General features: G+C 40.4%; 1 long non-coding RNA gene across 1 annotated transcript in view; it reads left to right on the top strand.

The window, feature by feature from the left end:
- The window catches only part of LOC109551580 (uncharacterized), a 382304-nt gene extending 355875 nt beyond the window's left edge, over positions 1–26429 (top strand). Inside the window, exon 13 of the long non-coding RNA XR_004528378.2 lies at positions 26335–26429. This is a non-coding gene — a long non-coding RNA (uncharacterized lncRNA). The remainder of the gene's footprint in view (positions 1–26334) is intronic.
- Positions 26430–26750: the final 321 nt, after the last annotated feature.

The following is a 26750-nucleotide window of genomic DNA, read 5'->3' as shown; positions in this document are numbered from 1 at the left end:
AGAAGTTATGGGTTTTTTTGTTAGAGATTAACATTGATAAGTTGATTCTAAATTTCATACGAAATTCAAAGTAACTTGAGTAGCCAAAACACTTTTGAAAAAGAACAAAGTTGGAGGATTAACATTATATAATTTCAAAACTTACATTAAGCTGCAGTAATCAAGGCAGTGTGGTATTTGTATTCAGATAGAAAAATGGATCAATGTAACACAGTAGAGAGTCCAGGAATAGGGTCACCCACATACAGATAACTAATTTTTGATCATTTAGCTTTTTCACAGAAAACATAGGAGAGTATTTTTGTGATTTTAAGATAGGCAAAGATTTCTTAGAAAAAATACAAAGAAAATACAAATTGATAAATTGGAATTCATCCAAATTAAAATATTCTTCTTACTGTACACTCAATTAAACATGGAAATGCAAGCCTAAGACTAGAAAAACATACTTGTAATGTATATATTTCACAAAAGAATTGTATCTAAAATATATAAAGAACTTCTACAAAACAACAATAAAAGGCAAAAAAAACCCAATATAAAATCATTAAAAGGCTTAAAAATATACTTCTCAAAAAAGGTCAATAAACATTAATATATACTCAACATCATTAGTTGTAAGGGAAAAACAAATTAAATCCATAATGAGATACTATTTTACATCAATTATGTTGACCAAATAAAAAGACTAGCAATTCCAAATATTTGCAAGAATGTGGAACATTTGGAACTCTAATACTCTGCTGATAGGAGTGATCCAATCATACTGGAAACAGTTTGGCAACTTCTTACAAAGTTAGACATATATTTACCCTTAATCCTGTAATTTCAATCCTAGATATTTATAGAAGAAAACTAAAAACATATGTCCATACAACATCTTTTATAAGGTGTTGATATGAGCTTCATTGTGAATAGCCAGAAAATAAAAAAATACATATTTATCAACAGAAACATGGGTAAATAATTTGTGGATTATTCATATAGTATGCCAATAAAAAGGAACAAATTATGATAAACTCAACAACATAAAATGATCATTATGTTGAGTAAAAGAAGCCGAAAACATACTGTATTTTTCCATTCATTTGAATTTCAAGGACAGGCAAAACTAATCTGCAGTGATAGAACTTAGAAAGTAAGTTGTCTCTGGAGAATGGGAATTTGGAAAGGCACTCAAGGGTACTTTTCTAGTGATGGAAATGTTCTATAACTTGTTTGGATGGTATCTGCATGCTTAGATAGGACTGCCAAAAACATCAACTGTGAGATCTGTGATAAATATTAATTTTTTTAAAAGGACATTATATTTTTGGTATAACTTTCTTCCTTTGCACATATGTGTTTGTGTAGGTATATGTGGATATATGCATATATTTATATATGTGTGTGTGCATGTGTGTGTATGTGTACATATATATGCACGTGCAAAGCTAAACCTAATCTCCTGAAATATTAAAATGATCGCTTTCTGTCAGATCATTTGTGTTAGCAAAGACATGTGGGTATATTAGAAAGATACGAGATATTTTTCATTTATCATTGATATCTAGGCACCCCTGAGTCGAAAATCACACTATATAAGATAAATATGAGTTTTCCCCAATAATACATATTTAACACAGTTTTATTGCCATAAGCAAATGGAGGACACTGAGATAGTGGAGATTACAGTGTCTGAAGTTAAGTTCATTTTATCTTAATGACTAACTTGTTGGTTATTTTAACTCAGAGAGAGGTTTGCCCATGCAAAACGCCTAGGGTTTAATTTTCTATTTTTGCCCCTCCCCCCCTTTCACCAAACATGATTAAAAATTTAATAAGTCAAACAAAAAAACTAAAAAGGTAAGTGTATTTTTCTCTGACAAGAATCTTGAGAAATTGTTCTTCTCTAACTAGTAAACTTCTTTTTTTCATTTTGAACTTTATATTTTGCATTTTGTATATGGAAAGTGACACAGAGAGAGACAGACTGATGGACAAAAATTGAAAGGGGCTGGACCAATTAATTACTCATCCCAATGTCACTGAATGAGGAATGATGGAGAAGCAAATGTGGGAACATTCCATTTAGGAAGAAGAAACATCAGACTTTGGAAATATATTATCCTTTATAGCTAACATTTATAGAACACTAATATGTGCCCATCACTTCTAATTTATTTGACGTTATTTCATTTAATTCTAAAAACAACACCCCGTGGGTTTCTCTAACCTTTTCAAATACCATAATGAATGTGGACCATACCAAGGACGTGGTTATATATAAAATTCTGCTTTTGCTTCTATAAGAGGGGGACTAACTCCTAGAAGAGTAGTCACCAGTTATTAGTTACTCAAATACGTTTCTTGACAAAGCCCCAATACCAATTGATCTAAAATAATACAGAAAACCAAGACAAAAAAATCATCATCATGACATCAACAACAAAATAGTTGTTCCTTAACAATACCTTTCCATTGAAAAGTCCTAGAGTCTATTGCTGCTGTTAAGGGCTCAGATGAACTTCATTCCATATCTAACACTTGTGCACAGACTGTTAAGTCATCTTCCTCGTGTGTAATACGATTTTCAGTCTGGTGTGATTTTCACTCTCTCCCTATGTACACAAACAAACCACTCGGCAGATTCGTAAAAATAGCTGTTTCTTGCTCAGCTTGCAATAGAAAATGATGTGTTTGTAGTTTCAGCAGTGCTGATATTGTGTGAGTAATGTCTGTATTTGATCATCTGGGTGCTTATTAGCAGAGGAAGAACATTCAAATTTGCTTTTAAAATTTACGTGGAGGGGCTACCCCTTCATTAGAGGTGGGTGGGGAGAAAGGAGAAAACAGAAGACCCTGGTTTATTGCTTTACACAGTGGCCCTTTTTGGAGTATCCCCAGAATTAAATTAGATGTTGCAGCTCAGAGACTTAGTTCTTATGCTTTCATTCGGCTGGTGGTTATGGTGGAATACAGCTAACTCTTAATCACGAATATGCAAAACCACAGAGAATCCCATACCTTATTTGAGACACGCCTTTTAATTTCTAATACAGCTGATCTTCCTACCAAAACACTGAACAGATTTTACTGTCTCTTCCTTCATTTGTGGTCCGAGTGCAGTGCTAATGAGAAAAAAAAATGGGTAAAAGTTAGGAATAAAGGGAAGGGGGAGGACATTTACAAACCCTGCACACTTCACTCTTTGGATCATCAGTCCTTGAACATTTTAAATGAAGGTAGATTAAGGACAGAACTTGGAAAAAACAAAGCTGGTGTTTACCTGTACATTGGAGTCTGTGTCAGGAAGGGCTAAGTGAATGAGTTTAAAGAGTACAGCTGGACTCTGGAATTTTGCTACTTTGCCCTTTAGAGGCAAAAAGCAAAGGAAGAAACAGGGAAATCATAGACAAATAATAAAAATAAATGAAAACCTAATTTTCACTTTTAAAGAAAAAGCTGTCAATTTTCTTATGTCTTGTTCCTTTTGTTGAAATCTCATTAAGAAATATGTATATCAAATACATAATTTTTTACTCACTACATAGAGTAAAAAACAGAGTGTTCCATAGAGTGTTCACTGAAAACACATTTTTTCTAGATCCCGAGAAATAATCAGTGAATTTCTTTTATCTGTTATTTCTTCTACATATCTCTAACTAATGTCTATATTTCTAAGTCTACATCTACTAGGACAAATAATAAAAAATTAACATACATGATGGGGTTTTTTTCATATAATTTGCCAAACAACTTTTTTGACAGACATCTTCACTGGCTAGAATATTTTTCTTGATGAACAGTTAATTAAAAGGTGACTGGTTCTATGTCATACAAACATAGTCTTGTGTCTGTCTCTTGCTCTGAGTCTTAGCTCCCAGGAGCGTGATCTCTCCGGAGCAATTTCAATGTAAAAGGGAATTGGTTGAAACCCTGTACTTGAACCTTTCAGAAAAGTCAGAGCATTTGTGAATAGAGCCATCAGGTTGCTCATTTTTTTTGTTTTTTTTAAATTAGTTAATTTATTTTATTCTTGGCTGTGTTGGGTCTTCGTTGCTGCACGTGGGCTTTCTCTAGTTGCGGCGAGCGGGGGCTACTCTTCGCTGCGGTGCGCGGGCTTCTCACTGCGGTGGCTTCTCTTGTTGCAGAGCACGGGCTCTAGGTGCGTGGGCTTCAGTAGTTGTGGCTGGCGGGCTGTAGAGCGCAGGCTCAGTAGTTGTGGCGCACGGGCTTAGCTGCTCTGCAGCATGTGGGATCTTCCTGGGCCAGGGCTTGAACCCATGTCCCCTGCATTGGCAGGCGGATTCTTAACCACTGCACCACCAGGGAAGTCCCCATCAGGTTGCTCTTGATTCAAAAACTGCAGATAGGGAGACATGCCTAAAGAATTTGTGAAATGCAGAGAAGCGCTGCGTAGGCACAAAATTAAGTCAAAAGAGATGAAGCAAACCCCAAGGAATGAATGAAAGAGATTCATTCAATAGGAGAAATCAATGAGTGAAGCAGCCCAGGTTTACGTTGTACTGATACTTGCCTTGAAACTAAGAGATAAAAATCATACCATGTTTTGTTGTTTGATCACTGCAAACCATTTTATTGTCCCTATTTCTCTTGACAGAGGCAACCATATATGTAGGTATAGTGCCAAACTGGCGGGGAGGAAGGGCGTACTGAACAAAAAATTATTATCTCTAATTACTTAGGAGCTCACATAGCAGCTCTGTCACAATGGCCCAGCCAGGATGCCAGCTCAGGCACCTTACCTCACTCAACTTCCTGCTCTTTTCAGATTGTACTACTTTCTGATATATTTCTTGTTGGGACCCTGACATTGAGTTGTCTTTTTAAAATTTATTTGTTTGCTTGTGGGGAGAAGAGGAAAAGAACATAAGAGCAACAGAATGAGAGTAAGGAGTATTGGCAGACATCTAAGGAATATGTAAGGAAAAGAGAGCGGGTACATTTTCCACACAGTAATTCATCCAACCTCTGCAGTTCTAGGCTCTTAACTAACCTTTCTCCCTCATCAAGATGGTCAAAACTTCATTCTGATGGTCTTCTGCTCCTGCAAGTACTGTTTTCCTCCTTTCCCAACCAGGAAGTTGTCACCAAAAAAAAAAAAAAAAAATATATATATATATATATATATATATATATATTATGGAAGCGAGATAAAAATAATAGCCACAGTGTCTCAATACTTCTCCAATATTATTTGAGCAGATAACTGGTACCTCTTTGTTTCTTTTATCAGTCATTTGTCACAGCCTATACCTAATTCTTTATCAGCTTACAAGAGTGACCAAGTTGGGCCTGATTTGGATCAGGTAGAAGCTGGAAGCTGGGGGAAGCAATCCTGAATACTGAATTGGGTAATGGCAGGAACCCTTCAGGAAAGCAGCTCTATTTGAATTAGAAGGCCACTGGCAGAAAGAAGAGAAATCTTACAGGCAGCATGAGACCTTGAGTTGGACTTTCTAGCTCATTCTCTCACCTCCTGAATGTTAAAGAGGTGATGGACTCAGGGATTTGGTGTGCCTACATAACTCCTGTGTATCAAAGTCATCTACTGATTTGTACTAAATAATTAGGTAGAATCTACAGTCCATGCCCTGAATAAGAATGAACGGTTTCTTTCTTTCTTCTAACAGCCACATCTTTGTGCAGATTCCTGGCATTATTTTCTTTGTAGAAGTGAAAAAAAGATGCTGCAATGGAATGACAAAATAAGGAGACGGGCGGGTGAGAGGGGTTTGCTGGGCTCTGAAATCCCGAGGAGAGAAAATAATGCAACTGTCTTAGTAAATGCTTGTTAACACTACTCATTTAGGGCACAGTCTCACAAAGATTAGCTTGGATTTGTTGTAAGCCTATCTCAGAAGCAGAGTCATTTGTATTGCTTGCCTATGGGAACAGCTGCTATTTAGTCACTCGACTGGGGAGAATCGCACCCTCTTTACCACCCCCCATGGGCGCTGAAGCTATCTCACGGGGACACTGGAATCAGAGTCAGGAGCTTCATATTTTACTCAAGCCAATTTACTGCCTGAGCAATGTTCTTTAAAACGTGGCAAGACTGTAACAGTACCGTTCATCTTTTGCCTAGAAACGTGACCTGGTAGATTGGTGGGGCCCCTGCCAGTCTTGAAATAGAAGTTTCTGTCACTGCAAATGAGAAGAGGTCATCATACCTCTGGAGCAGATCCTGATGCACTCAGCTAAACTCTTCAGATGTTCATGGTTTGCTGGCGCCTCTGTCCTGTCTCCACAGTGTCTTCCAGCAGCGCCTAATAGAAATTTGAATGAACCAGAAGCTCAGTGTTTGAGGAAGGTCTCCCGTGAACTTGTCCTTATTGAAATGCTTGGTGAAGAGGTGTGGGCTGTGCCCGGGGAGCCAAGACATGCCTCTACTTTCCATGGGTAACGGGTCCTGAGGTGGGACTATTAATGCTCTAAGCCCTGGGGATGACTCGCAATTATCTAGACTTTCAAGGTGAAGATTTCTAGGTGTCAAAAGGTAACTGCTACAAAGATAACCAAGAACTAACATGAACTTCATCTCATCTCTCCTCCCCAAAACTTAAAAATTCCAAACTTGTTACATTAGGGGAAATCATGCAGAAACACTCCAGCTGTTCATTACTTTGTGAAGCTGAATTCAGCATTTCACACACACCCCCCCTGCCTTTTTTTTTAAACTTTGTTTTTCAGAGTGTAGTTTTAAAAGGATGTGTCTGGTATCAGGGACCTTATCTGTCTATAATTCTCTCTACATTCTTGCCTTTTCTCTTCCACTTCTCATTTAAAAATTTTCCAACTGTAGTATTTGGTTCAACCCAGCTTCCAAAACCCTTAGTCATCTTAAAGAAAATTCAAATTGCATTTTCTAAAAGCATTTGGCATCATTTGTTTCTCTCAGCATTGGTGATGAGGGGAATATGTTAGTTTGTGGAGACAGCAGTGCAGTGGAAAGTACATAAGCTTTACAATTAGACGGACCTGGTTCAAATCCACCCGATCCAAGTCCATAATCTTAAACAACTTATTCATTTACTTTTCTAAGGATTATTTTATACAACTATGAAAAGAGGGAGGAGAGACATAATAATCAATTAAAAGGGTTGTGAAAATAAAATAATATGTATAACTTGTAATACATAGGATATATAATGTATTTGGCCGATCGTGGGAGTTCAGTACATTTCAGCATCTTCCCCTGTTTGCGTGGGAGATCACTGACTCCAGATTTTGGGGCATATGCCCAGAACACACGTCTTGAGTTATATTTTTTGTTCTAGGAGCTGTGTTGTTCTTCAATGCATATCTTGCTTAATAATATGAGATATGCCTGAGAAGAAAGTGGAGCTGCCCTGGATTTGTTGGATTAGAGCTCTGATATATCAGTCCCTCTGAGGCCACTTGTAACCACCCTCCAGGAAACTCAGGGTTTGCAAAAAGTTGAACTGGATGCCACCAATTTGGACAAAAGCAGAATCGTGGTTTTCAGAGCTGAAAGTCACCTTAGATGTCATCTAGGTCCATAACCTTCAAATTTTGTTGTAACACACACTAAGAAATCTTAGAGAGTTTGACCCAGTACTAAAAAATTTACTTCCACATTTACATGTATGACAAGTAAAACTTTACCACAACAATACTTATTTTGACTATGGGCAATATACTCTACTATTTTCTATTCTATTTTATTTTAAAATAATAGTTGACAGTGCCACTAGATGAACGATATGACTGGTGATTTGAAAAACAAATGCTAATAGACCTGTATTGAAGACAAAAAAATTAGAATTTGGAACTTTTCCTTTTTTGCCTTGTATTTCTATCTGGTCATCCTAAATAAAATCTCTGTGATCTATTTTTACTGCTTATACATAAATATTGTCTCTGAGTGTTTTGGAGTTTAAATCTACATGTTCTTTACCATGGACTGATTTCTTCTTTTTTTTAATGTTTTTTTTAATTAATTTATTTTATTTTTGGCTGTGTTGGGTCTTTGTTGCTGTGTGCGGGCTTTCTCTAGTTGTGGCGAGCAGCGGCTACTCTTCACTGCAGTGCATGGGCTCCTCATTGCAGTGGCTTCTCTCGCTGCGGAGCACAGGGTCCAGGTGCGCGGGCTTCAGTAGTTGCGATGCACAAGCTCAGTAGTTATGGCTCGCGGGCTCTAGAGCGCAGGCTTAGCAGTTGTGGCACACGGGCCCAGTTGCTCCATGGAATATAGGGTCTTCCCGGACCAGGGCTTGAACCCGTGTCCCTGCATTGGCAGGTAGATTCTTAACCACTGCGCCACCAGGGAAGCCCATGGGCTAATTTCTAATAAAATTCATGGTGCCAAGCAGAACCCACTTAGGGTGCTTACCTGAAAGTTGTCCATGCCGTCAGTCCAGGACCCCTAGTCTTAGTACTTGGTCTGACATGTCACCAAGGGCTGCCTTTGTATCTTGACCTTGTGAGTAACACAATGATATAACAGGTCTGAATCATCTTTTCTTGAGAGAAACATTTGGCAAAATCCTGAAGATAACTTTACACTTTATTTGTTCTGTTGCTGAGCAAGGGCTCATGTTCCTGCAGTGCAGGTATTTGCAGCAAAGTCAGGGGTTATTTGCAGGGCACCAAGCAAGGAGACTGGGCATCTCACGCACCAAAGACCTGAACTCCCCGGTGGCTTTCAAGCAAGGGTTTTTAAAGACAGTCTTAGGAGAGGGGGGCTGTAAGATGCGTGTTCAGCTCATAGACCTTCTTCTGATCAGTTGGTTGTGAGGTAACAGGGTGATGTTTTGGGAATCTCAGTCATCAGCCTTCTGGTTCCAGCCAGTCTGGGGTCTACATGCTTGTGGTCAGGATGTAGTTACCATCCTCCCCTGAGTGGGGGTCTTAGTTTCTGCAGAACAACTCAAAGATACGTGTCAGATTGTTATGTATATCGCTTCAGGAGGAACTAGAGTCTATTGTTCTAATAGTTAGAGCTTGAGTCTGCTCTTTGGAACTGGTGACGGCCTAGGAGACTAAGCCTTTTTCCTACAAAAATGAAACAGAGAACATGGAGGGGTATTTGTACCTGGGAAGGCCTGGTGGGGTCCTGCTTGGTTTCAGTCCCCCCTTTTCTTTGATACTCCTTAATTCTGAGGGGAAGAGGGGCAGGACAAGAAAGGAATAAAGTTTTCGATAGAGAGATTAAACGTAACCTTGGCAGGGGAATTCAGGTTTGGGGGGACTCTGTTTCAGTTCCTCTAGCCCACCTGGTTTGATGGCTGAAATACGATGAACTGAATAAAATGAAAGGTGCTGCAGCTGTTTCCAGCATCATGCCAGCTTTTGGTTATTCCTAAGCTTCTGCCTCTGCCCAGTGACTTGTCTGTTTCTGCCCCAGCTTGGTGCTCTTCTCAATTTTCCTTTGAAAGTTCCTTGTAGCAATAACAGAAAATTTTTTTAACTCCAGTGAATGGGGAAACACAACATAAAGTAGCTGTCACAAGCAAGAAATATCACTGAAATATCAGTTTATTTTGAAAAATCCATGTGACTGCTGGATTCTACTCTACATATAGCTTGAAATGAAATATTAGTTTAATGGCTTAATTTTGGTTTGGTTTGTTTTTCTTTTCTTTTATTGAATTATGTCATGGGTGCCCTTGTCCCTGGCACTCTGGTCAACTCTCCTAGTGAAGCAGATCCCTTATGTTGGAAAACACAGGAAGAGCCTGGGCTAGTGACTCTGACTCAGATCTGGGTTCCATCCTGCCTGTATCATTGATCAGCTCAGTGAACTGGGCAAGGGTCTTTATTTCTCAAATCTTCATCTTACTCATAACCAAGGGCTAAGAATAAAATGGTTGTGAGAATTTAGGGGAAATGTTGACTTGTTTCCTTGTCTTTTTCCTTTCTTGTAGTGAAGATGTTGGAATGAGAAGTGTGAAATGCTATCTGGTTAGATTATATTTGTTTTCAAATGAATTAGGTTGTTAGATGTTCTGTACGTAAGTAGTAAATTATTTTGATAGTTTATAATCCACAGACCCTGTAAGTATATATGGTTATAAACTGTGATTTCCAGTGACTTTTTAAATATTAACATTAGCCTGTGAGAAAAACTGGCTAATGGGATGGAATTGACAGGCTCATCATTGGTGATAAAATGTGGATTTCAAACACACACTTAATTTTCCTGGGTAATAATTATTGGGTCAAATAATCCCTAAGAATAGATATACTCAATTATTCAGATTTAATAATTATTACTCATCAAAATTCCAACTGTGTTTTTGGCACTTAAATCTCTACAAGGTGATCGTGTGTCAATTCATCCTGTTTGAGACAAATCGTCACCTTGTTTCCTATCACAATGGTCTCTCACTTACGGAGCCATTCAGCTGCCTGCCTAGTCAGAAAAGATGATACAGAGAGAGGAAAATTGTACCTGTGTCCCCAGCTGGGTTAGCTCATCCACTGTGACTTTTTGAAAGGTTTCCATGAAAGTAAAATCTTCGGTTCTTGTGATGTCAGTCACATTGATCTGTATTGTTCTTCTAAGAATAGTAAATAATTCAGGGTCAAAGACAGATTGAAAGGAAGAAGGCTTATTCTAGCCTCAGTTACACACATTTTCTCTTGCCACTGCCAATGTCATAGAGGCTAGAGAACGTGACCACAGCCTGTACTCATATGCGTATCACTGCAGATGCTGCTTTGAAATTCCACCTTCTTCATCCTCTCTACCCTGTCTTCCAGAAAAAAAGAAATCATATTTGAAAGAAGAAGCAAAAACTATTCACGTTTTTCCAAGTTTATCTTTTTTTTTTTCTTTTAGGCTTTTCTAGGTTTCTCTTACAATTGACCATGTGCTCATTTGTAGGATAGGATCAGATAATGTTAGTATGAGGACCATTCTTTAGTCAATATTGAAAATTCCTGTTAGAGAAGAACAGATAATGAAGAAAAGCCACTCCTCCTTGGCACCCATACATAAGGATGACCTTTTCTGGCTCTAAAGGGGATCCCAGACTGTGGACACTACAAATCCAAACATCTCAGTTATGGGCTAAGACCATGGACCCTAAAGGAAAAGAATGATCTAGGAAGCTTTTCCCCAGAACATAGTCAATGTGCAGCAAGTGAAATAAAGGAGTATTTTAAGTACATAGGGCTTTTGTATAGTGTTCAGATCGTCTTCAAGTCCTGCCCTGCAGATTTTTTCCCAAAGAGCTTTAGGTAGAGAAGACTCTGGATAATAAAAGCAGAGAGAATTAAAAGGAGAAACAAAGAATTCCATAAATATCTGTTAAGATATTGGGAACTCAAGAAGTCCCAGGAAAGTGGAGGTGAAGGGCAATTCTCCTCTTTGGGGAGAGGACTGCTCAAGCCTGCCAGAGGACAGAGAAGGTGGAATGTGTGGATCTCACACGTGGGAGGCAACAGCCAGATTGGAGCACAGCAGGCTAGGCTGAATGGACCATTGATGTGGTCAGAGAGCCCTTCCCTAATGTCAGGAGCAAGAAAGAAGAGCTTGGGAAGCAGAGAACTTTTGTCTCATGCTGGTGTTCCTGGAGCGAGAATCCGGGCCCCATGTGTATGGTTATGCAAAATTCAGATGCAATGATAAGACCTAGAGTTGGAGGAGATGGTGGCAGGGGTGAATTTTGGAGAGAAGGGCATAGCCCACGTTGCTGGTGGTAATGTCAATTTCTTCACGCTTATGGAAAACTATTATAGAAACATCTGTTTAAAAAAATACACATACCTATTGACCTAGCTATCTCTTCTGGGTCTTCGTCATGTCCTAGAAATAAAAGCACCTGTATATATGGATATTAGAAGTTTAGAAATAATTTAGAGAGAATTAGTTTAAAGCTAAGATGTTTAGATAGATAAAAGGATGGTTATTATAGCCTTGTTTATAGTGACAAGAAATTGGTGTAAACCTGAATAATCACGATTAGGGAAATGGTTGAATAAACTGTGGCATGTTCATATGGAGCTTTTAAAAAGAATAGGCTATATCTATATTTATTGACTGGAATTGTTGCCAGACTGCACTGTTAGGAGAGCAAGACAAAGAAAACTATATACACTATGATTCCTTAAACAAAACCTTTAGAAAAAACCCAATAAATCAGTGCACATGTGATTCTAAAAGCATGGAGAAAGTTGTGAAAAGGATATATATCAGGCTGTTAATTTTGATGGGATTGGAAAAAGTAAATAGTAGAGATGAAAAAATTTGCAAAATGAAAAGATTATTTTTTTAAAAATCCGTAACAAAACGTCAATATAAAATGTAGTCTATCAAAATTTTATGACATTATTCTGTGTATCCATTAGCAATTGATACCTCACAAATTCCCCCATACTTAATGGCTTAAAAACAATCATTAAATATTTCTCACAGGTCTATGAGTGGGTTTGGTGGTTCTTCTTGTCTGGACTGTGCTCAGTTTACCTCAGGTGGGCTCAAATAAATGACCAAGATTAGTCATCTTGTTCCTTAAGTGACTTAAGTTTTGTGTATTTTCCAAGTCTCCTATAAGGATTTTAGGGTATGTCACGTTTCAGTACCTGATGCCAGGGTGTCTACTACTACTACAACTACTACTACTAATAATAATTATAACATATTGAGCATCTACTGTATGCAAGAAACTACAAAAGACTTGCACATACATTTTCTCTGTGTCTTCATAAACAGCACTATGAGATGCATTCCAAGTATTGATTCATGGACAAGCAAATGAAGACTCAGGGAAGTTAAGTAACTTAACTGGTTATAATGAGGCAAGACCATCTCTTAGTGTTGTGGGAAAAGCCTGGATATTGAGATCAGATGCAGCGAGATGATAAAGATAATAAAGCACAGACAGACATAATTTGTCACATTTTCAGTATGTGAAAAACCTAACAGAAATTTTAGTTAATCAAAAATATAGCAATGATAAAAATTAGATTATTTTATTTTAAAAATTTTTGAATTTTATTTTATTTTTTTTATACAGCAGGTTCTTATTAGTTATCTATTTTATACATATTAGTGTATACATGTCAATCCCAATCTCCCAATTCATCCCATCACCACCCGCCCCCCAGCCACTTTCCCCCCCTTGGTGTCCATACATTTGTTCTCTACATCTGTGTCTCTATTTCTGCCCTGCAAACCAGTTCATCTGTACCATTTTTCTAGGTTCCACATATATGCATTAATATATGATATTTATTTTTCTCTTTCTGACTTCACTCTGTATGACAGTCTCTGGGTCTATCCACATCTCTGCAAATGGCACTGTTTCATTCCTTTTATGGCTGAGTAATATTCCACTGTATATATGTACCACATCTCCTTTATCTATTCACTTTGGGTTCTATGGGAAAAAGACACTAAGACAGAATTAGAAATTTAAGAGATTTATTGAGGGAAATGACTGTAAAGTATAAAGGGCAAGAGGAACAGGAATAAGGCTGGCCTTTCAGATCATGATGCAGGTGTGACATCTGTGAAAGAAGAGGGGAAACGAAGGAGGATTGAGTAGAAAAAGCCTCAGATGGCAGTCAGCTCCAAAAACATCTCTACCAGACCAGTGGGTGTGCCTGCCACAAGGATCGCCTTGTTCGAGTCCCACACGGGGCACATGGCTGCTGATGGTATGCCTCCCTCCTCCACCCCATCATGCTTGGTCACTGAGCAGAAAAGCTTGACCCTGAAGTGAACACTAAGGTAGGTCATGCAGGTGTAGCAGTTGCAGACCGTCCACCAGCCGCACTACTCACAACAGTCTTCTCTTCGTGGGTGATGGGAGCAGCTCACGTCCAGGGCTAGACCAGCCCATCCAGGGCACCACTCAGATCCACCTCTTCATACACATTTGGGTAGCAGCTCCTCCACAGCTCGTACAAGCCTCTGTCTCTCCCGTTGCCAAGATCTGTGAACACATCTACTGTCAGCCCTGAGCTGCAGAGAAGTGTTACCACTGACCTTCTTAGTGATGCGGTGCCTCTCGTTGCCACATTCCCAATGATCTTAGTGGATGGTGTGTGCACTGGGTCCTCCAGGGGAGCTACAGCTCTGGTGGGTCTCCTGACCTTACATGATCTATCCACCCCAGTGTGCCCATGCTCTCAGGTTTCTTATTCCTTCATGTGCCTTTTGTTATGGCAACTCAGACATTTCATCTTTGCTCAACAGGGACAAATACTGCTTTCTTTGGGCTTCTAAGAGCCATCAGTCCTGGGGATTCTTTCCAAAGTATTGTATCCTGTGTCCCAAGAAAGTGCTCCCAAATCAATAAATTCTTGCTTTTCACATCCTGGTTCCTTTGAACAGGTACCTGTAAAATCCAACAACGGCTTCTGATAATTCTTTCAGCTTCTTTGAGGTGCAGTCTCCTTGCTCACTTATCAGTCTAAGCGATCCCCCAGAAGGGTCATGCTGGGATTTAACTGTCATGATCAGTTTGGCAGCCAGAAGAGGAGGTGACACGTCCTGAGGGGACACCTGTTGCTTCTAGGGGAGAGACCTCTGCGGTGTCTTCCTCCACATGGAAAGTGCTAACTCTTAACAGGGAGGGATGGGGCACGCTTGTGGATCCTGAGAGGACAGGTGAGTCTGCAGACACAGTCATCAAGGCATCCAGTCGGGTAACCCTATTCCATGGTGCAGGGGCCCTGGTTTCCCAGGCAGGACTCTGACTTTAGCATAAAACACCCATCCCATTTTATCATTGGCTTTCTCAAACCGTAACCAGTGCTGACTGAGTCATTTTGAGCTCCCTGGGAAGCAGTTGCCAAGACTGAATTAAAAGTACAAGAGATTTTTAAGGAGGACTGTCTGTGAAAAGTAACGGCAGAGTGAACAGAGGTGGGCAAGAAGAGCCTTAGACCACGAGGCAGAGGGCTGACACCTCTTAAAAGAACAAGAGGACGATGGAACACTGAGTAGAAAGAACCTCGGACTGCAGCTCTGAGAAAGTCACGGCCAAGCTGATGGGAGCCCGAGAGCCATGACTGCCTAATAGAACATTTCTGCAGTGGCAGAAGTGGCCTGACTTGAGCACTCTCAACGTGCTCAGACATCAGCTCAAATATTTGGGAAGAATGGGACCTCTACGCGAGTGCCTCTGCGGATCCTGAGGGTGTGGCACTGGAGGTGGTCAGCTGACTCTACTCACAGCAGTTCCTCACTTCAAGGGAGTTCCCAGTGGCTCACCAAAGACCTGCAGAAGTCTTCTCAGAGCCATTTGGGGTCTACCCCATCTAATCTTCTTTTGATAAAGTCCAAGTTTCTCAGACTGTCTGCATTAGATTTAGGTTGGCACTACTGTAAAGTCTGGAGAATTCTCAGTGCCTTCAAGAATCTGCATCCTAATCTCTGTTTCTTATTAGGACATTCTATTATCACCCCCCAAAGACAACTTCCAGGTTGTCCGCCCCCAACCTCGTGCAGGTGTGTTGACTGTACCTGAAGCTCTCTTAGGTCCTAGCTCCCAGAAGTCAGGCAGAGCTTGACTTGAATATTAGTTGAGTGATGTGAGCCTCGGAAAAGCATTTGAGCTGTGTCACCATAGATTTTCCATTGGCAAAATGGGAACTATTGTCCCTTCCTCAAGAAGGTTGTTATGCAGTTTAAATAATACATGTAGGAAGTGCCTAGTACAGCACCTGGCACAAAGCAACTATTTAAATATTAGTTTCTGGTGCCCTCCCTTGCTCAGGTCGCCTGAAGAATATTCCCCTGGTCCATTGTTAAGTCTGTTTCTTATCCTTTTTATAAGGAATTTCACCTCATCCTCCTTTCCAAGGTAATATCCAGAACTATCTGCTTTACGTTAGTAGATTCCTAACTGAATTCTATCTTCTCCTATTTCGAAGTCTCTTTCCAAGTTTAGCCCATTTCTACCTTTCTTTTCTACCCTGGAGGGATATTTCTTGAGATCAGCTCATGTTTATATCAGGGAAAGTTGATGTCACCTTCCAGCAAAAGAGTGAACCTGTGACTCAGGCCACCAACTCTGCCCACATCCCCACGTTCTCTCAGGGTTCTCCCTTCGGTACCCACATCAACCTGCCCATCTCCCACCCTCCTGAATAGATGTAAAAATCTTGTGATATTAAAATGCTCTCAACTTACTGACATTACAACAGGCTTTTTTTTTTATTTTTTGAAAGAGCGCTGTTGTTCCTTTCCTCGTTCCTTGTCACGTTTACCACTCAAAATACACACGTTCTGGGCATATGCCGGCACAAATACGCAGACATACTGACTTGAAAAGAGGCATATTTTTGCACTCCTTGACATCTGCTTATGTTGGTTAAACACACAACTCTTCTGTTCGTGTTTCAACATGGTCAGAAAACACACTTGAATGTGTCAAGCCTGTATGTGTCTTCCTTAATAATTGATGGAAATCGTCGCAGGCACAATCCAGCATCACTTAGGTCACTTAGGGACGATGGCTGAGGTGAATGGGGGGTGCGGTTGGATGAGCCCATCACTTGTTGGGTTGGTGGGTGGCAGGTAGACAGTCACCCTTTCTCTTGCCCCTCCTCTGCTATTTCTCTTTCTATGCTTTTCTTATTCCTTAAGAGAAATCAGGTCAGCTTTCCTGTCACGACTAAAGTAAATTAAGAAAAATAAGGATTGATTTCTCACTGTGGATACATTGAGCCATAAAAGAGACTCTTTTTCACTCTGTTCCGCCATTTTGCCATCAATCTATAGAATAACATGGGTGCTCTGATTATGTACATTTGAGGACAGTACATACTATCATAGAGACTTAGCTGGGTTATTGTAAACTTAAATGTTACGTATTCTTATTTGGGAGCCCCTAAATTTACAACTGTAATATGGCATCACCCCTGGCTTTTATACACAGAGAATGGCACAATTTTCTTCCATTTTCTTCATTTGCATGTTGAAATTCTATTCACAACTCTCATTCATTTACATATATATATTCAAATGGTTGTTGGATTCTTTTCACAGCATTGCATTTTATGCAGCAGGCTACCTTCATCCATATTTTATTGCAAAGAGATTACCATTACTCTTAGGTATTTTAAAATATGAGCTTACAAATACGTTGCTTACAAAACAGAAAAAAAAATTAAACAACCTGAAACACACAAAAACAACCCATCAAATTCAGATGACTGGATGTGTGGCTGGAAGGTTATAGCTCCTGTCCAAACTAAACCCTTTAGTAATGATTGCGTTGCCTTTATTTCTGTAAATGACAGTCTCCCAGCAGGCTGCACTATTCTGATCACATTCACATCATTGCTATAATTGGCTGCCCGTGAAACTCTCGTCGCAGACAGCCTTGTTAGCTCACAGGGAAGAACGGTACAGGCAACACATCAAAAGGTTGAATATGGAAAAGGAATGAAAGAGCCTAGCAGCCTGCTGCATCCTGGTCATTGAAGAGCAGGAGAATCTTTGTGTGCATGTGCACGTGTGTGTGTACATGCACGCAGCAGCCCCTACGCTGAGGACGGCCAAACGAGGGGAAAATAATCAGTGGGAGAATGGAGGTACTGTGAGACAAAAGCACACAACTCACAGAATAACTTCCTAATCTTTAGATGAAATCTGCTAGTGCTGCTACCAAACACCTGTGCAATTATCTCTCGATCGTAGTTATCAATGGATTTGATCGTGACAGTCCAGAGGCTCTGAGGCTTTGACTTTTGCCTTTCCTTTACATTGAGAGTTGTGACGGAGAATAAAAGCACTTACAGTTGGAATTCTGATTTCCAAGTGGATTTGAAAGCATGGGAAAGTGCAAAGAAAATTGCTCTTAGAACCAGGGAGAACCAGGGTTTTACCCCAGGTTTACTGATCCTTGGCTGTGTGACGCTGGGGGAAAATATCAACCTTCCAACCAGCGGTTGGCTCAGCCATTAAATGGAGATAGTGATGTCTACTTTGTAGGGTTTTCTGGGGACTAGGTGACTTGGTGTGGCAAGCACCATGTGGGATCCTGTTTCTTAGTAGACACTCGGTTAGCTGTTGTTGTAGATATTGCTGTTTCTATTTGTTGGGAGAAAATACTTTATAGGCACTAAAAAGAGTAGAGACTCCCTTCAGCCTGTCCTTGTGGATAACTTTAGCATGGCTGAATAACTGATGGTATCTTTCCTGTCCTCTTTACAAGGAAAAGAGGAAGAAGCATTTCCCAATGTGCCGCAGAAGCACAGAACATCAGGAAGAAATACAATCCATACAAAATTCACTTCATCAGCATGTGGTGTATCTCTTGCTCAACACTACTCTGCTTATGGGATTCTCTTCCTGACCCCAAAACTAATCCCAGAAATATGCTCTGCTCATCTACAGAGTTTTATAAAATGTGATATCCTCCCTTTACAAAGAGGGCAGAAAGGATTACCATTGTCCTTTAATCAGAACAACAGTTTTCAGTTTCGTCTTTGAAGTAGAAGCTATGTGCTACCCAGATTATCCCCTTGGGGACCAAGGTACTGCTTCCCTCAGCCTGCCAGGAGTGTCTGCTGCTAATGGCTCACAGCTGAGTCTTTCCCTGGGCCTTTCAGCCAACAGGAGCTGATTCCCCCAAGGTTATGTCCATTTCTTGTGGCAGCCTTTATCCAATGACTCATGGATGCAGGGTATGAGGTTTAGCCCTCTTGTCTCAATATGGGACTACTCTGAAGGGCCATCCCAGGCCCAGAACTCCCCATGAAATCAGAGGATCCCTTTATTGGAACTGCTTTGCGGTCCAACTTTTCCTTCCTTGAGTCACTGATAGGAGCTGTTCCAAGAGCACTCAAGTGTCAGTTAATGTCCTCCAAGAAGAAGATGCCAAACTAGAATTAGACATGCTTGTGAAAGAGAAAGAGCAGAAGAAGCAGGAGGAAGCAGGAGGGCCTTCAGTGTGGGCTGTAGGCCTGACACCTACGGAAGGAGAGAAGAAAGGAAGTAGGATTGAGTAGGAAAAGCCTCAAACTGTAGTATAATTCTCAAAAAGTCTTAGCGAGGCTGAGGAGGGGTCCCAGAGCAATGACTGCCCATAAGAGGAGTCCTGAGTTGGGCAGAAATATTCTAGCTCTAGTACCCCTGCTATGGTAAGTAACTGGCCTGGAGGACCCCAGGGAGACCATGGTTACAGTGTGAACGCTGCACAAAAGAAAAAAAAAAGTCATGTCATCTAGAGGTTCTCATCCAACTTCTCTCCTTGTAGCTGGTTGTTCTGTGGGTAGATCTGAGTGACATCACCATGGTCACCACATTTCCTTGATTATCTTCCTGCAGTGAAACTCTCCATCTCATGGTCATCTTTCAGGGAACCTGATCTGAGACAGTTGGTGTCAGGAGTGTTCTGTGGGATTCTAAAATGGGATTTTGAAGCTGGATTATGTATGGGCTGGCTGGGGATGGGGACCCTATCATGGGTGGTAGGTGAAGCGCTCACACTCCCTGGCATGCGGCAGCTGTGCGATTGTTAACATTCCACTGATGGTAAACTGGGATGGGATATTGATGGAAGGGGTGCAATGGCAGGTGCAATATCTCAGGCATGTGAGAGGATGGAGCAGTAGTATTACAAAGACAAAGGAATCCGAAGGCTGTTGCTGAGTGAAATTCTTGCACTGGAGAGACAGTGAAAGGTGAGAGTGATTAATCACCAACTGAAGGCGAAGTGTGAAAGTCAAAGGGTCTCTGGCAACACATAAAGGGACTCTTATCTCCTAGAGCCAGAGGGCAGAGCAGGCCAAAGATCAGCCCCAAGACTTAATTATAAGGATAACAAAGCTCCAGAAAGGTTACATTCTCAACTCTGGGAAATCTGCTTTCCCAAGGTCAGAGCCCTTGTTGAGAAAGAGTTAACCCTGAAGTATCTAAATCAATGCACCCAAAAATATGAAAATCCCAGATACTTACAAAACTTGGGACCTGCAGAAGTGGCCTACTCCTCCCTATTAAGCACCAACACTCCCTTCTTTCTTGAAGACAATGAGGACACTTCTGTCTTGCAGGACAGCATTCAATCATGTTAGAATCTACCCCTCCTCTGTTTTCCTGGCCACTAGACCAGAAATTAGGGCCAAGTCTTTATATAACATGCTGGGAAGTGCTGGGCTTGGTAGGGAAGGACAGAACTATACTCTGAAAGGGTCATAGAACCTAATTAACATACACTGGCAAGAGCGAGGTGAGTATCGTGGAACTGAATCCTGAGGGTTCTAGACCACAGGGTTAGGACGTAAAATTAGTTAAGGGAGAGCGTACTGATATGGGAGCACTCTTCTGTGACACAGGATTTAACAGCCTTGTAAAGCCCAAAGAAATGCCGCTGGGATGGCTTGTAGAGCTTGGATGTTGCAATGACCAATGCTTAAAGAAGAGGAATCACAGAGCTACCTTGGCAGTGATGTTAGTGGAGGGTGGGACACTTGGGTGGGAAGTAGAGGAGCATTGGGAGTGATACAGAGGTTGAGGACCCACTGCAGCAGTGGGGGCTCTGGTTCACCTCACTGACCTTCCTCCTGTAAGTTTCCCCACAACACAAGACCATCAGAAATTCTGAAGGGGCTGCTCCCAGATGGGATAAACTTAATATACAAAGCAAGTTGATCTGAGTGGCACAAGCAGTGGGTTCTTGATGCACTGTGGTGAACTGTACAACCCCCTTCAGGACCCAGGCGCTCATTCTTCCACCTGCCAGGAGTGCTGGTGGCTGATAGATCGTAGAAGAATCCCTGCCCGGAATTAATCGTTGGCTGATGGGAGTTGCCTTTCTCAAGACTAGGCCTGCATCCAATGACTAGTCGATATAGGTGGTACAAAGGTCTGACTTTTTACCTCAATTCAGGACAATGCTGAAGGGTCATTCCAGCTTCAGAGCTCCCTCGGCAATCAGCTGAGACCTTTCTTGCAGCAACATCGTTGATGTTCAATATTTCCCTGTACTCAATCCCACTTCCTCCCCTTTCCCATGGGTATTGGTCCTGTGAGAACTCAATAAACCTTCTTAATTTAAATTTCCCTTTCTAAAAGGAGAAAGTCAAAAACATTTATGTTTTTTCCATCTTATATACACGGGTACTAATACTCCATATATGGCATGGGGGCAGTGAAGAGGGCTATACGACAGGCAGAAGAGTAGGGTCAAGTTACCAGAGAAATAGCACAACATTTATTATTGTGGGAAGTCTGAGTTGGCAGAATATGTTGGAGAACTGTGCCATCTGAAGGGCATTTCTAAGGTGGCAGTGAACATTTGGAACCTCTGAGCATATTCAGAATTGCTCCTTGAGATCCATCTGTGCTTTACACTCTTCTCTGTGCCCACGTGCTTGCAGAAGCTAGACAGACAGATGAGTGCAGTTGTCAGTGGGCACCCACAAGGACTAGTGAGGCTGATGCAGCAGAGACCTCAGAAGTATTCCTGGTCTCTTTCATTCTCTCTCTTCTGCTACAGCACTTCTATCATTAACAACTTTGTTTTCTCTAATTTTTCATGCTGGAATAGAGAGAAAACAAGACTTAAGATCAGAAACCCTGGTTCTTGTCTGAATTCCGTTATTACCGTTTGTGGGATTCCCCAGCTTCACGTTTATAAAATGGAGTATCCTACAACACCAGTTCTTCTGGGATATGTTAAAAGCTGTGGACCCACGGTCTCCCCAGAAAAATGTGCAGACACTGTCTTATACACATTTATCTTCCCTCAAGTCACGTTGAACATAATCTTATCTAAAGTGACCTCTAATTTTGACGGCTGTAACACTAAACCTTAAAGTCCTTGTTAATTCTCCTCCAGTTCACACCTGTCCCTACTCTTGCCACCAGATAGACCAGTGCTGATTGTTAATGAGGGCAACAGTATTTATTGAATGCGTACCTGCTGAGGACCAAGAATTGAAATAAGCTCTAGGGTATAATACTTTGTAAGATAAGTCTTGCCCCATAAAGTAAAGACACTTCAAGTGATACAGAGTAAGGAATTTATTCTAGGGACTATGCCTTAACCAACTGTAGGTGCTGGTGAAGAAGCCTTTGAAAGGCTATTACTTCTGAATCTGGTGATGAGTCTGAAATCATGGCAGGTCATCAAGGCCAGCAGTTGGGAAGAAAACATGCATATGAAGCAGAGGAGAGTGAAGACAAACTGGAACTTGTAAACAACAACCTGAAACACATGAAATCAATGACATGCATAACCTGCAGAAGAAGGGCTGTCCTTTGCCATGGAGCTGCAAAAGTGCCTGGACCCGGATGAGAAGTGACGGGGGGAAATCTGGCAGGAATTGGAGGAGCTGTGAGCTCAGCTGCTCTCCCACCACAGCATCAGTGAGGATGCCTGTGAGCTGCAGCAGCCATTGGTGCCCGACACCAACCTTCAGAGATGGATGGTTGCTGATTTACTTCTGCCACAAACTCTCACACTATCTTCTCTGCTGGCCAGTAGAGGGGATCTTGGAACCACAGTTTCAGCTAAGCTAATGTGACCAAGTGCACATCTACCCCAAATACGAGTAACATAGGGTCTTTCCCTCAAGTCTGGAGGGATGAAGGGAAAAAACCAAAACCAAATAAATGTCTCAAAAGGTAAAATACAGATTTCCTTTTCTAGAGTAGATGGGGCATAGAGGGAGCGGCCAAGTTCCCTGGAGAGAAGTGGAGATTTCATGGAGAAGAAAACTCCAAGAGCATCACAGGCAGAGGAAAAAGCAAGAGATAGAAAACCAAGGGCTGAACAATCACGATACTTTCAAAAATCGGAAACGGTTGGGCTAAGCCTGGGGATAAAGATGAGGAGATAAACAATTGGAGAAAAAAACAAAGGACAAGATTATGGAGGATTTCATAGACCATGCTAAGGTGCAAGAAGTTTGGACTTGCTTCTGCTTCGTGGTTGTTGATTTGAGTTTTATATTGTGATATGTAAAACTATTTTAATAACTAATCAAAGAAGAAAACCCCAGGACTTCCCTGGTGATGCAGTGGTTAAGAATCCAACTGCCAATGCAGGGGACACAAGTTCAAGCCCTGGTCCGGGAAGACCCCACGTGCCGTGGAGCAACTAAGCCTGTGAGCCACAACAACTGAGCCTGCGCTCTAGAGCCTGTGAGCCACAACTACTGAGCCCGCGTGCCACACCTACTGAGCCTGCGTGCCTAGAGCCCATGCTCAGGTGCAGTGTACACCTGAAACTAATATAATATTGTAAGTCAACTATGCTTCAATTAAAAAGAAAGTTGAGGGTGGAAGTGATATAGTATATATATTACATATATATATATATATACATATATATATATATATATATATATATATACACAAGAGAAGCCACCGCAACGAGAAGCCCTCACACCACAGCGAAGAGTAGCCTGCAATTGCTGCAACTGGAGAAAGTCCGCGTGCAGCAACAAAGACCCAGTGCAGCCAAAAATAAATAAATGAATAAATAAATAAATCAGTAAAAAAGAATAAAGGGCCTTAATTAGAAAAAAGATATGTAAAAATATGTAAAAAAAAAAACCCTACATTTGAACACACCAGAGATGGCCAACACAATGAACCTGTGCTGCCACGTTCACATCCTTTTGCACAGCTTTCAAATAAAGCTTCTCCTGTCATTTCCATTTAATTGAAAGATATCATGAGACTGCAAGAGTAGCTATTAAAAACCAGTTCCTAATTTCAAGTACTTATCAGTGTGAATTAGGATTTAAAACAGAATTTCTTAAAATTCTAAACCAAACACAGAAATAAAACTGGACATCGAACTTGATGTAAGAGTAAAATTTTATTCACAACTAAAACTTTATTCACAAACCTGATTTTAAATTTTGGTAGTAATCTTAATAATCTCAATGTTCTCATTGATTGACCTAATAACCAACTAGTTGGAATTCATAAAATAAATTCCTGTTTCAATACTTAATACTTAATCAGTTTCAAATACTTACTACTTTGAGGTAATATTTTGTTTTCAAACAGTATCCCACCTGTACAAGATAGGAATTAAAAATTGTGAACATAGGTAATGGTGAGCCGTAAAGGATTTGAAGAGCAACATGATAATTTTTTTTAATTTGAAAAAAGAATTGCGTTGATGGTGCGGTTAGAAAAGAATTGGAGAGAGACAAGTCTGAAGTACAGTTTTTGCAGTCCAGGAACAAGCTGGTCTTATGACTAAAAAGTATTGTTGGGATTAGAGAGGAAAATGAGAGAATGGTGTGGAGTTACTGAGAAGGTAGAATCTATAGCCCTTAGGATGGATTCAGATGCAGAGAAGGATGAAGGGATGGGGGTGTGAGTTCAATGACTGGGTGGGTATTGATGACATCTTCATCTTTGACTTTTTCTACAAGCCTAGCACAGTAGCTCTCACATAAAAAGTGTTCAGTAAATATTTTTGAAGTGTTAAAATGCCAAATAACAGTGTTCTGGTTGACTCTTGATACTTTGAGAAGTCCCATCCAAAGACTTTTATGATTCTGCAGAATATTCGTTTTTCTCTTAAGAGGTTTTGTCAAAAATAAGGACTCAGCTCTAACTCCTGTAATTTTTTTCCCCATGGTGGCTTCTTCTAAATCAAGGGATGCCTTCTACTAAGAAACCTCACTTTTAAGAAATCCTTTTTGCGTTATTATAATTGGATGGCATATAAATGGAAAATCCTCTTGCACCCCGATCTGGTGGGTTTGGAAGGCAATAGAAATATTTTAACCAGAGCTCCAAACAAACTTCCTGTGCTCTTTTACGTATTGCAAATATTTAGGGAAAATAATTATTTTTTAAAGCAATTACAGATTCACAGGAAGTTGCAGAGAAACGTAGAGGGATTTTCTGTGCACCCTACAAGGGGAGATATATTTTAAAATTACCTAGGAATTAATTTCCTAGTGTTAAGGAATATACATAATTTTATAAAATATATAAAATATGTATTTAATGAGACTGGGTGAAGGAGGAAGATGGGATATTAAGGCAGAAAATAGCAGTATTGATACGTTAATGACTCATTAGGTTTTCCCAAGAGCAGCTAAGTGTTGCTACGTTTCTAAAGGTGTTCTGTTTGGACCAAAGTCAACGACAAAATCCTCACAAGTATGTGGAAGTTGAGACAGTAAACATATTTCTCTGGTATTTAATTAACTCTACAGAACATAAGGCAAATAAAATCCATTTCTAAAGGAAAAACAGCAATCACAGCTATTAGAAAGCATCATTTAAATGCACACACGCCCACTTGCGCGGACACACACATACATACACGTGCAAAATTTGTAGCTGACTGGATTTTAAATTTGAAATGTGCTCAATTTCTTTTGTGCATTGCACTTCTAATTATCTTGGTCTTTTCATTGGCCCAAAGTACCAAATATTATAGAAGAGCTTCATACAATGTTGGCAAAATTCCTTTGAAACGTAAGACTGATTCTGACATCTGATTTTTTTTTGCACCAGAATCTTCTCCTAACTCCAAATAGTTCTTTTGTCACAGGGTTAAACCTCATGGTGTTTTTCAGCCCTTGCTCTTCTATCCCATCACTAACCAAAGTGACCACATAGCCCAGAAAATGTGAAATGTTCATATTCTGTACATTTTCCAGGCCAGTGATATAGTTTTACCTTATATTTGTATAGTACTTTACAGGTTCAAATGCTTTTCACATACATTATCTTATTTCATTGATCAACAACACTGTGGGACAATATTATTTCCCTATTTAACTGCATAGATAGTTGAGGGTTGGAAACAAGTTACAAAGATGTTATATACAGCGCAGGGAATACAGTCAACATTTTTTAATAACTTTGAGTGCAGTGTACACCTGAAACTAATATAATATTGTAAGTCAACTATACTTCAATTAAAAAAAAGAAAGTTGAGAGTTGAAGTGATGGAGAGATTTACCCCAAATCAAAGAACTGGTTAGTAGCAAGGTCTGGATTAAGATTCCTCGATTTCTGCTTCTAAGTCCAGTGATCTTTCTTCTCTACCACAGCTATCCCATTTGTACCTGAAATATTCTCAAAGTTTCATGCTTTCTGAGATTACCTTCAGTGAATATTTCAATAAAATGGCTGGATGCCCCCAATCCCAAACTCTAGGCACCACGCATACCAGAATATCTCCAAGACTGATGAAGGCCTTCCCTTTTGGCTCTAGCTCCAGTTTTTTGTTTCTAATGCCTTCTGAATCTGTGCTCTGCACTGTGTTTCTTCAACTCAAGTCCTCTTTCTAGAGGTATGGGCACATAACTGAGTTCTCCCCAGTGGAAGGTGGGTGGAATTGACAGGTGCCTCTTCCAAGCGTGACCTAGAGATACTCATATGTGTGTCCTCCTCTGTGCCTTTTCCTTCTTCCCAAGGGTAGGAATGGCTACAACAAGAACTATATCAGAAGCCACATTTTGCAGATGGAAGAGATGACCTTAGCCTGCGTTCATGAATAATCAAGTGGAAGAGAGCCATGCTCTGAACATCCTAGATCATGTGAGCGAGAAATAAATTTCTATATCCTTAAATCACTGAATTGCTATTGTCATATCCTAACTAATTTAACCTTCCTCACCAAACATACCCATTAAAGTGGCTTCCTAACCAAGGGTAAATTTCTCTCCCTAAAAGGAAGACTAGCTTTACCTTAGTGCAACCAGCTTTTTCAACAGTGTACTGTGTTCCCATTATACTATGTAAGATGGTATAGAATGTTGGAAAAAGCATAGGCCCTAAGGTCAGGCAGACTTGGGTTCAAGTGTAAATTACATACTTTTTAGTTATGTGA

Source organism: Tursiops truncatus, chromosome 10 (assembly GCF_011762595.2).
Source record: "Tursiops truncatus isolate mTurTru1 chromosome 10, mTurTru1.mat.Y, whole genome shotgun sequence".
In the NCBI taxonomy this organism is placed as follows: Eukaryota; Metazoa; Chordata; class Mammalia; order Artiodactyla; family Delphinidae; genus Tursiops; species Tursiops truncatus.
This window is presented reverse-complemented; position numbering and strand designations above follow the sequence as displayed.